General features: G+C 42.6%; 1 long non-coding RNA gene across 2 annotated transcripts; it reads right to left on the bottom strand.

Annotated features, from left to right (window-relative positions):
- Positions 1–882: 882 nt before the first annotated feature.
- On the bottom strand, positions 883–6,592 carry LOC106014825 (uncharacterized). Of its 2 annotated transcripts, XR_011808464.1 has the most exons (3): positions 6,077–6,505; positions 4,928–5,204; positions 883–1,199 (listed from the first exon to the last, which is right to left on the bottom strand). It is a non-coding gene; the product is annotated as an uncharacterized lncRNA (long non-coding RNA). The 2 variants fall into 2 exon arrangements; XR_001186421.5 differs by lacking the exon at positions 883–1,199 and having other exon boundaries at positions 2,159–5,204; positions 6,077–6,592.
- Between the last annotated feature and the right edge of the window lie 1,514 nt (positions 6,593–8,106).

The following is an 8,106-nucleotide window of genomic DNA, read 5'->3' as shown; positions in this document are numbered from 1 at the left end:
GTTAGAGTGATGAGCACAGGGGAAAATGAGTAAATCAATGAATTCTAACTCTCTGCCTGCGATGAGTTTAGCGAGTCATTTCTCTGGCCAGTGAACCTGGTATGAAGACAAACACTGGCTTTCCCCTAGTCAGAGAAACATCAGTGACCAGTGTTTTGTGGGGAGCTGTAATGAGGTCTGAGACACTTTTAATGATAATATGTCCGTTAAAAAAAAAAAAAAAAAAAGGAAAAAGAAAAAAAAAAAGATGAGAAAGCCTTTTTTCTTATTACATCAAGGAAGAAAAGACCCAAGAGAGGGAATGATAGATGTCCTAACTGCAGAAAATGAAAGCCTGGATAGAGGAAATGTACAGCTTTTCTATCACTGGGAAACTTTTAAAGATTAAAACATGTATGAGCTTGACTTTTTACTGCCATGTACCTTGCACAGTAAATTGCACCCATGAACAGTGAGAATAAAATGCTTCACATTTTGCTGGTTGCACTTTACAGTCCCCTTGCACCTGTATAAACAGCCACACAAGGCAGTAGGCATGGAGAGTCCCTTTTTCATACATTTCCAGCATATCCCAACCTGACGATGTTGCTCTGTTCTTTGGTACAATGTTCGTCACCAAAGCTACGGAGATATGATGTAAATGCTATCAGTGAATCACACCCAGAAAGCTTCCTAATCCCAGATAACTCCTATGAGATGCTGTATGTGTTTGGAACTGATAAGGAAATCTTTTAAATTTTCTATTATCTTTGATTAGATATGGGTTTTGATTTTGATTTAGTGTTAGGCACCTACTGTGAGGAACAAAGGAGGTGTCACAGAGAGCAGGGAGATAATTGTTTTAAAAAGTGAAATCCCTTAGAGAATAAAAAGCAGGTTGTTGAATTTCATCTCATTTTATTGATTATCCTTTCATTACGATTATCCATCTGCAGGAACATATGCTTTCAAAAAAAAAGTTAATCTTATCCGCGAGATGAGTAGCATGCATCTAAATTTTCCATTGTCGCGTTTTAGTGACAGGTCTTTAACACAGGCCCTTCTCCAGAATGTGTCAAACACCAGTGACACTCTTCCTTTAGGATAAGGACAAGCAGTTTCCTTTGAATCAGTGTTCTTCCTTCATGGCTCACATGTGGTTGAAAATTATTTGCAGGCAGATGCTGACAATTTCCTGAAGAAACTTCATGGTTCATTACCTCCCTTTATGATAGCAGCAAAATAAATTGCTGTAAAGTCAGTTAATGTGATAGAAAATGTTCAAATTTCCAATAATAATAATAATAAAATCTCAATCCTGCTTTCTAAACTCCTCCAAAGTGCTTTCCCAATCACCTCCCCTTCTGCATTTACGCACAGATACTGAGTATTACTTTCTGCTAAGTAGAACAAAGGTTGCCTCCGCATTGCAAATACTGCTGTTTTATGGAAGCTGCTTAGAGAGATTCTTCAGGAAAAACATAACGTGTGAAAGTCAGTGCAGCTGTTACATGAGTAGGGAGAAACAAGGAATGGGGCTTGTTGCTTCTGCTGTGCATTGCTTGATAGGTCCCTCATGTGTACGCGTTACAGAGCACCAAAAAAATTGGTCAAATGTGCTCACATATTTCCCTAGAGAGGGGTGGACATATATGATAAGTAGCATGTCACTACCATGCATGCTCTGGTGATCATAAAATGAGTAAAGGCAGTGCAGTGAGCAAGCAAGAGTAGACAATCAGGAATTTCCAAAGCCTGGCATCTTTGCCGTGCTTGATATTAGCCCCGTGCAGAAATAGCCATGCTGTTTCAGATTTTGCTGAATGGCCCGATGACCAGGTTTTCAAAGAGGCTTTAACTGAGCTGGCTCTTGTGTCCCCTGGGAGATGACAGCATGGGTGCTTTGGGGCTCTCTCCTGCCAATCAGCCGGGAGATTTTCTCCGCGACTAAGCTGGGATTCTGGGACCATGTTGGCACAGCCGCTGGGTATTACCACAGCACATGGCTCTCCAAAGGGCGAGACGAGATGCAACAAGGTGAACAAAAATAGGAAGCTGCAAATGGGGGGCTTACTACAGTGGATTCTCTTGATCAGCCCAGGAGATGCTCTGCAAATAAAAGGTGCTGTCGCCAAATGCGTCCTGCACAGACAGGAAAAGTGCTTGTGAATACCAGTGATAAAGGACTTGCTCGGAGTGAAACAAATGATATCCCTTTGTTTCAAATGTAAAGCAGCAGATTCCGTAAGTAACAGTGGCTGTGCCCAGGGTGAAGGGGTGGTTAAAGCCTCGGTAACGTATGTGTGCGTGCGTCGATAAAGCATGCAGGTAGCAAATGATAATCTCATAGCAAGCAAATCATTCTCAAGAGGAGATTTGCATCTTAAAAGCGTGCCCTAAGCTAGAAGATAAGTCTTCCAAAGCCTGTATTTACCACATGTAGCACATGTTTAACTCTGGGTGATGTGATTCCTCTTACAGTTGAAGCTAATGCCACAGCTCAAACTTCAGGGGTACGCAGGGATGAGCTGCGTTTAAAAGTGTGTGGCACTGGACAGACTAACCCTTTCCAAAGGGAGAATGAAATAGGGCTTCCAGGGCTGGTGAAACCAGGGGTTCGGTTGTATCCTGTTTCTTATTTTCCCATTAAGCCTGAACAGTCAGTAAAGGAAGAGAATCGAAATGCAGACCTGTAAGTTCATCACCGAGATGAAAGAAGACACTCAGCGTGAAGGCACAAAGCCACAAGAAAGAAAGGCAGGGAAGTAAAAGAGGGAGCAAAAGGGAAAACTTCAGTAGAAAAATCCAAAGCATCGGAATGGCTGATTTCATCTTCAGAGAGTCGCCCTGAGCATACATTAAACTGGGTTCAGCTGCTCTATGTACCATCAAATATTTCATATTAATAATTAACAAGTCACTGGCTGTCAGAGCAAGATTCAAATGGATGGAAGGGGAGTTTGGGTCACCTTTCCTAGGACTGAGAGTCTTAATGAAGCGATAGCTTTACTGCACTGTTGAGGAATGATGATATACTAGACAGAAGGATTAAGGGATATACATCTTGAAGGCTCCCTCCATGCTCACTCCCCCATAGGAGAGTATTTCATTTCCTCTTTTTTATTCTTCTCCTTGATACACTGCCGTGATGTACACGTGAAGGGCTTGATCTTGCCTGCCCCTCTGCGATGCACCCCAGTGTACATCCCTGCAAAATTAGCTAGTGCATATGCAAACTCAGCTGCAAAGGTGCTATGTATCAGGGACATGACTTCATCCAATGACTGCTATAAATCAGAGCGCTCGGTGTGTCTTTGCTGGACACACTCTCATTTATCAAGGTGATTTTTAAACCTGTGCCTAACTCCCATTTGTGAGAAATAGGAATTCACTGAAATCTCTTGCAATGGCTCATTCTGGCTTTAGATTTTCTTCCTAACACTCCTGCTCACCTTCAAACTTATTTGACCATAAACCTAAATGCTATATGGTATGGAACTTGGTTTACCGCATTTCTGTTGACCACTGATGAGCTGTTTCAGCTCATGCCATTATGTGAAGAGCTCAAAATGGTACTGTCAGACCCCAAGTTTTACTTGCTAGTCCCATGAACGGGAGGACTAAAAGAGTTTGGGGAGGTACCAGAAGGCCTGAGTAGACTTGGCTGTGGGATCACGGGTGAGTGAAGCTAAAAAGAAAATCCCTACAGTAAGTGGTAAGCAAGCAGGGTTTAAGAGAGAAACTGAGGAAAAAAACAGTCCCTCCAAGATCAACTGGAAATGTTTATGAAGTCAAGCTGCCATTTGCGTCTCTGGCTTGGGATGAAAAGCAAGCATAAAAGCTGTGCAGAATTACATTTGTTCTAGTCACATAGAAGGACAGACAGACACACTGACAAACTCTGAAAGCGCAGAGAAAAAAGTGGCACATTACAAAGAGCTAATTACAATTTCTTTCCCTTGGAGATTAATCCACTGAGTGTAATTAAGCTCCTTCTATTTTTTGAGATCTTGGCAAGATCTAAGAAAAGAGTGAGCAAGCGAGACTGCCCTTGCTAGCCAAGCAGATTTTTTTACTAAGCTCTATCAGCCCTAATTAATAGACCTTTGTGTAAGACCAACAAGAAATCAGATTTCCAATGGCGCTGAATCAAATGGCCTTGGCTACCTCTGCACACACGCTTGTTCGGAGCCAGGCCACAGCCAGGATTTACACATGCTGGGGATGAAAGGGAGGCGCAGGGGGGGGCAGGATGAACAAGCTTTCCTCCCCTAACTCCTGCTTCTCCTTTTCTGCTGCTTTGTTCTGTCTGTAATCCTACCAGATGGCTGAGGCAGCCTAGAGAAGAGATTGCCTGAAACAGGCAGGTGATGAGGCCAGCAGCAGGGACTCCGGCAGCGATTGAAGAAACTGATACAGCTCTCTAACCCTTGCTGCTAGCAAAGTGCTTTGTTATTCTTCTTTTGCTTGTGGCTACCTTGCATTTTGTGCTTTTCTGATGGCCAAGAAGGATGCTATCAGCCAGATCCTCAGCAGGCACAAGTGAGGATAGTGTTGCTAGCATCTCTAGTGTTGTTGATCTGCACTAGCTGTGGATTCTGCCCTTCATTTCTGCACACCCCAGCTCTGCTCTCCTCCTTATGGCTTCTCCTGTGAGCATGTGGGCATGCTCTGCTCAGCGCAAGGAGGACCTAGCCCTTTCCCACAGCTGTACCTGGCAGACAACATGTTTTTCTTTCCACCCACATCAGGGTAATGCTAGGGGCAAACAATGGTGCAACAGAGACAAATTCAGGTCACAGAGAGCGTTCAGAGATCCCCAGAAATCTCTAGAGAGAATAAATATCAACTATGCCAACATCACCCTCAAGAGCAGACTTGACTGCTTTCCATACTGCAAGTAAATGCAGCCCCTGCCTCTCTGCAACAGCAGCTGCAGGGACCACACTTGCCTGAGCTTGCTTCGTAGGTTAGGATGCTCCCAGGTGCATGCAAACAGGCCAAGGGCAAGCTATTTGCCAGGCAGCTGTATGGACTGAAAGTGGGTGGGATGTGGGGCAAGAAACGTTCATGGCCACTCTGGGGCTAGTTTTCAAGCCACAAGGTCCGTTCTTGTTCAGTGGTCCTTGGTAATCCAGATCAAAGAGGTGGCACTGCCAGGAAGGGTTGAAGAAGCTCATCCCCTGGTTCATTGCAGCTCCCAGCAAGTCTGTGTGAAGTTAGCCCTTTAAGAAAAAAATCTGTCAGGTATTTAATTCCACGCAATATATAATATGACCCTACTCTCATAAAAGTCAATAACAAAAATCCTGTTGAATTGAATGGGAGCAGAGCTGGGTCTTATTACTGCACTGATGAAACCATAATGGTAGAACAATGCTCACAACAGTTTCTAATTATTGTACAGTGTGACGCTCCTGACAAAGACCCAGCTTTGTCAATTCTCTAATAATATCTGAGTTTGTGGATTGTAACAACATAAATTAGAGTATATTTTAAGTCCTAGCATTCACCCACAATCATCTAAACAACAATAGAAAGCTTGTCTTTGTAGTTAAAAAAATAAACTGAAAGCCACAGAACAAAAGATGAAATACCATGAGAATAAGGTAGGCATATTTTTTGTAGCTAAGCTTATATGCAGTATAAATATCTTTTGTCAGATTTCTTTCTTTCTTTTTCTGTCTCTCTCTCTCTTTTTTTTTTTTTCCTTTCTTCTTTCCTGGACAGTTAAGCACTGAATAAAAACATAGAAAAAATATTCCAGTATTTTTTCCCTTAATCCTTATTATAATTATCTGCTGATTATAATTTAATCCTTTTTAAAACTTTGTTGGACTAGGACCTTAACAGTATCAATTTCTCACTGTATCCATATCATTGTCAAACACTGTTAAGACGTTTTGTGTATCTTTTAGAAGTGGAAGCACTTGTCCTAGAAAAGTAGAGCTCTTTAGTTAGTTTTATTATTTGAATTGATAACTCTTGAAAAAGGATAACGTTTACACGCAGGCATCGCATACAGGAGATTTTTTTTTTCTGGAAGTTTGAGAGCTCTCATCAAGAAATGCAGCAGTTGGGATGGGAAGAGCCTTACCAGTTACCTTGACCTGTACCACACGCCGTATTTGCTTCTTAGCTGAAGGAAAGTGCAGAGAGTCTCCATGAGGCAGGAGCACCAGAATTCTTACCAAAGGTAGTCAAATGTCTTAAGCGAAAGCTGAATGTCTTCTAAAAGACCACAAATAAAAAAGCTCTTGTGAAAGATTTCCTTAATTTGCCAGCATTATGGCCAATCTTTTGAGCTTTGGCAGTGGAGTTAAGTTGCTGAGGGAACATGAGAAACAAAGGAAGAGGCTGGCAATTTGTCATGACCAGAAGTAGAAGAACCGGAGTGTTATCTTCACATCTGGAGGTATCAAATCACCACCAGGTGCTGAATCAGACATCTGAAGTAAGGAACCTGCAAGAACCAACTGGAAGAGAAGACGCACAGGTGGCAGAGTAGGAAACTGAGAAATGCAGCTCGTCTAAAACCAGGCAAACCTCAGAAAAGCCCATAAGGGCCTCCCAGCTGGTCCAAATCAAGACAGACGATGCAGATGGTCCTCTCTGCAATGCCAACCAGGAAGGGCCTGCAATGCATCAGGCTCTTGGAGGCACCGGTGGATCCTATAGCAGTTCTCTGCTTTCCAGAAGCAGGGCTGAAGGGCATCGAAAATAAGGACGCTCATGTGCAGGAGCCCAGACTGGTGTATTTGGTGGAGATCTACGCTGATGACATCAGTTTCACCCGAGGCACTGTACATTAAGAGCATTGCTACTTTCTAGGCAGTTATAGATCATTACCAGGCTCTCTGAAAGGTTATAGGTTACACTTTCAAGTGGTGCCTTAAAGAGGTGTTGGTGTTGGCAAGCATTTGTTAAAGTGCATCTTATCTTACTTGCCCTTAATCTTCCTATACAATGTGCTGTAAAACTCTATTATCATGTACACCTTTCTCTTGGGATGCACTGGCTAGACTTCTCTGGCCAATGGCAACATTTCCTGAGTTTCCAGAAATGACGGATGATTTCTTAATGCAGAAGTGCTGTGGCTTTACTGCAGTCACAAAAGCAGATTAAATTAGTATTGACCTCCATGCTGCAGTAGCTGTGTGGGTATCAGGAGAACATATGACAACTCCGCATACTGGTTCGCATTCTGCTTGTCAAAGATGAGATCATCACTGACCTAAAAATTGGCAGCTGCCCCTACACCAGGGAAATCAGCCTAGTTTCACTGACCTTGTGAAGAAAGTACCAACATCTATCGTGTGCATTTGGAACTTCAAAAGGGAGAATTTTCCAAAACCTCAATCTTTTTGCTGACATAACTGATTTGTAATGTGGGAAGCATTACATCAAACTGAGAACTGTTCAATGCTATCCTACCGGTGTGCCTCAGCCTGGCTTCTGCAGTCACATGGAAAAGTTGAGCTGCTGGAAAAATTTCCAGGCTAAAAGAATGGAAGGGTAGTGAAGCTAACAACTGTAAATAATGTACAGGGATGTGGAGAGCTAAAGAGAAATCATTCACACAGCTTTGGATTTAACAGCTAAAGGCAGTAAGAAGGTATTTTTGTCATAGCAGAAATCCAAAAGTCCTTGGTCAGGTAAGGGCCCACTGCTGTTTTCAGAAGGTAAATGTGTAAATAGGATCTAGAAAAGGCAGCCATTTTCAGGAATTTCTGTGCTGTTGGTGGAGTGGAGCAGGAGGATACAGCTAGCTTAGATGAAGTTATAACCAGAAGCAGAAACCCCTCATGTACAGAAAAATGTGCACAATGCAGCATCTGCAAAAGATCAGAAATTTCAAATGAACCTATTCAGATTACTCATAGCCAAGAGGCTGAAAGGAGAGAGTCAGGGTGCTCAGATCTTTAACAATCTTGGATACTTAGTCAAAGAGTGAACGGTGTAATTCAGGGAAGTATAAGACCCTGGTGGAGATCTTGGTCAATGGTAGAACATTAAATTCAGGACTCAATGAAGATTAAACTAAGCTCTAGCTACAGCTAAAATTATAAGAAATGTCAGTCAGCATGGTTTCAAGGATGGTACATCCCATCGCACAACCCTGTTGCC

The sequence above is a fragment of the Anas platyrhynchos genome, chromosome 3 (assembly GCF_047663525.1).
Source record: "Anas platyrhynchos isolate ZD024472 breed Pekin duck chromosome 3, IASCAAS_PekinDuck_T2T, whole genome shotgun sequence".
Lineage (NCBI taxonomy): Eukaryota > Metazoa > Chordata > Aves > Anseriformes > Anatidae > Anas > Anas platyrhynchos.
This window is presented reverse-complemented; position numbering and strand designations above follow the sequence as displayed.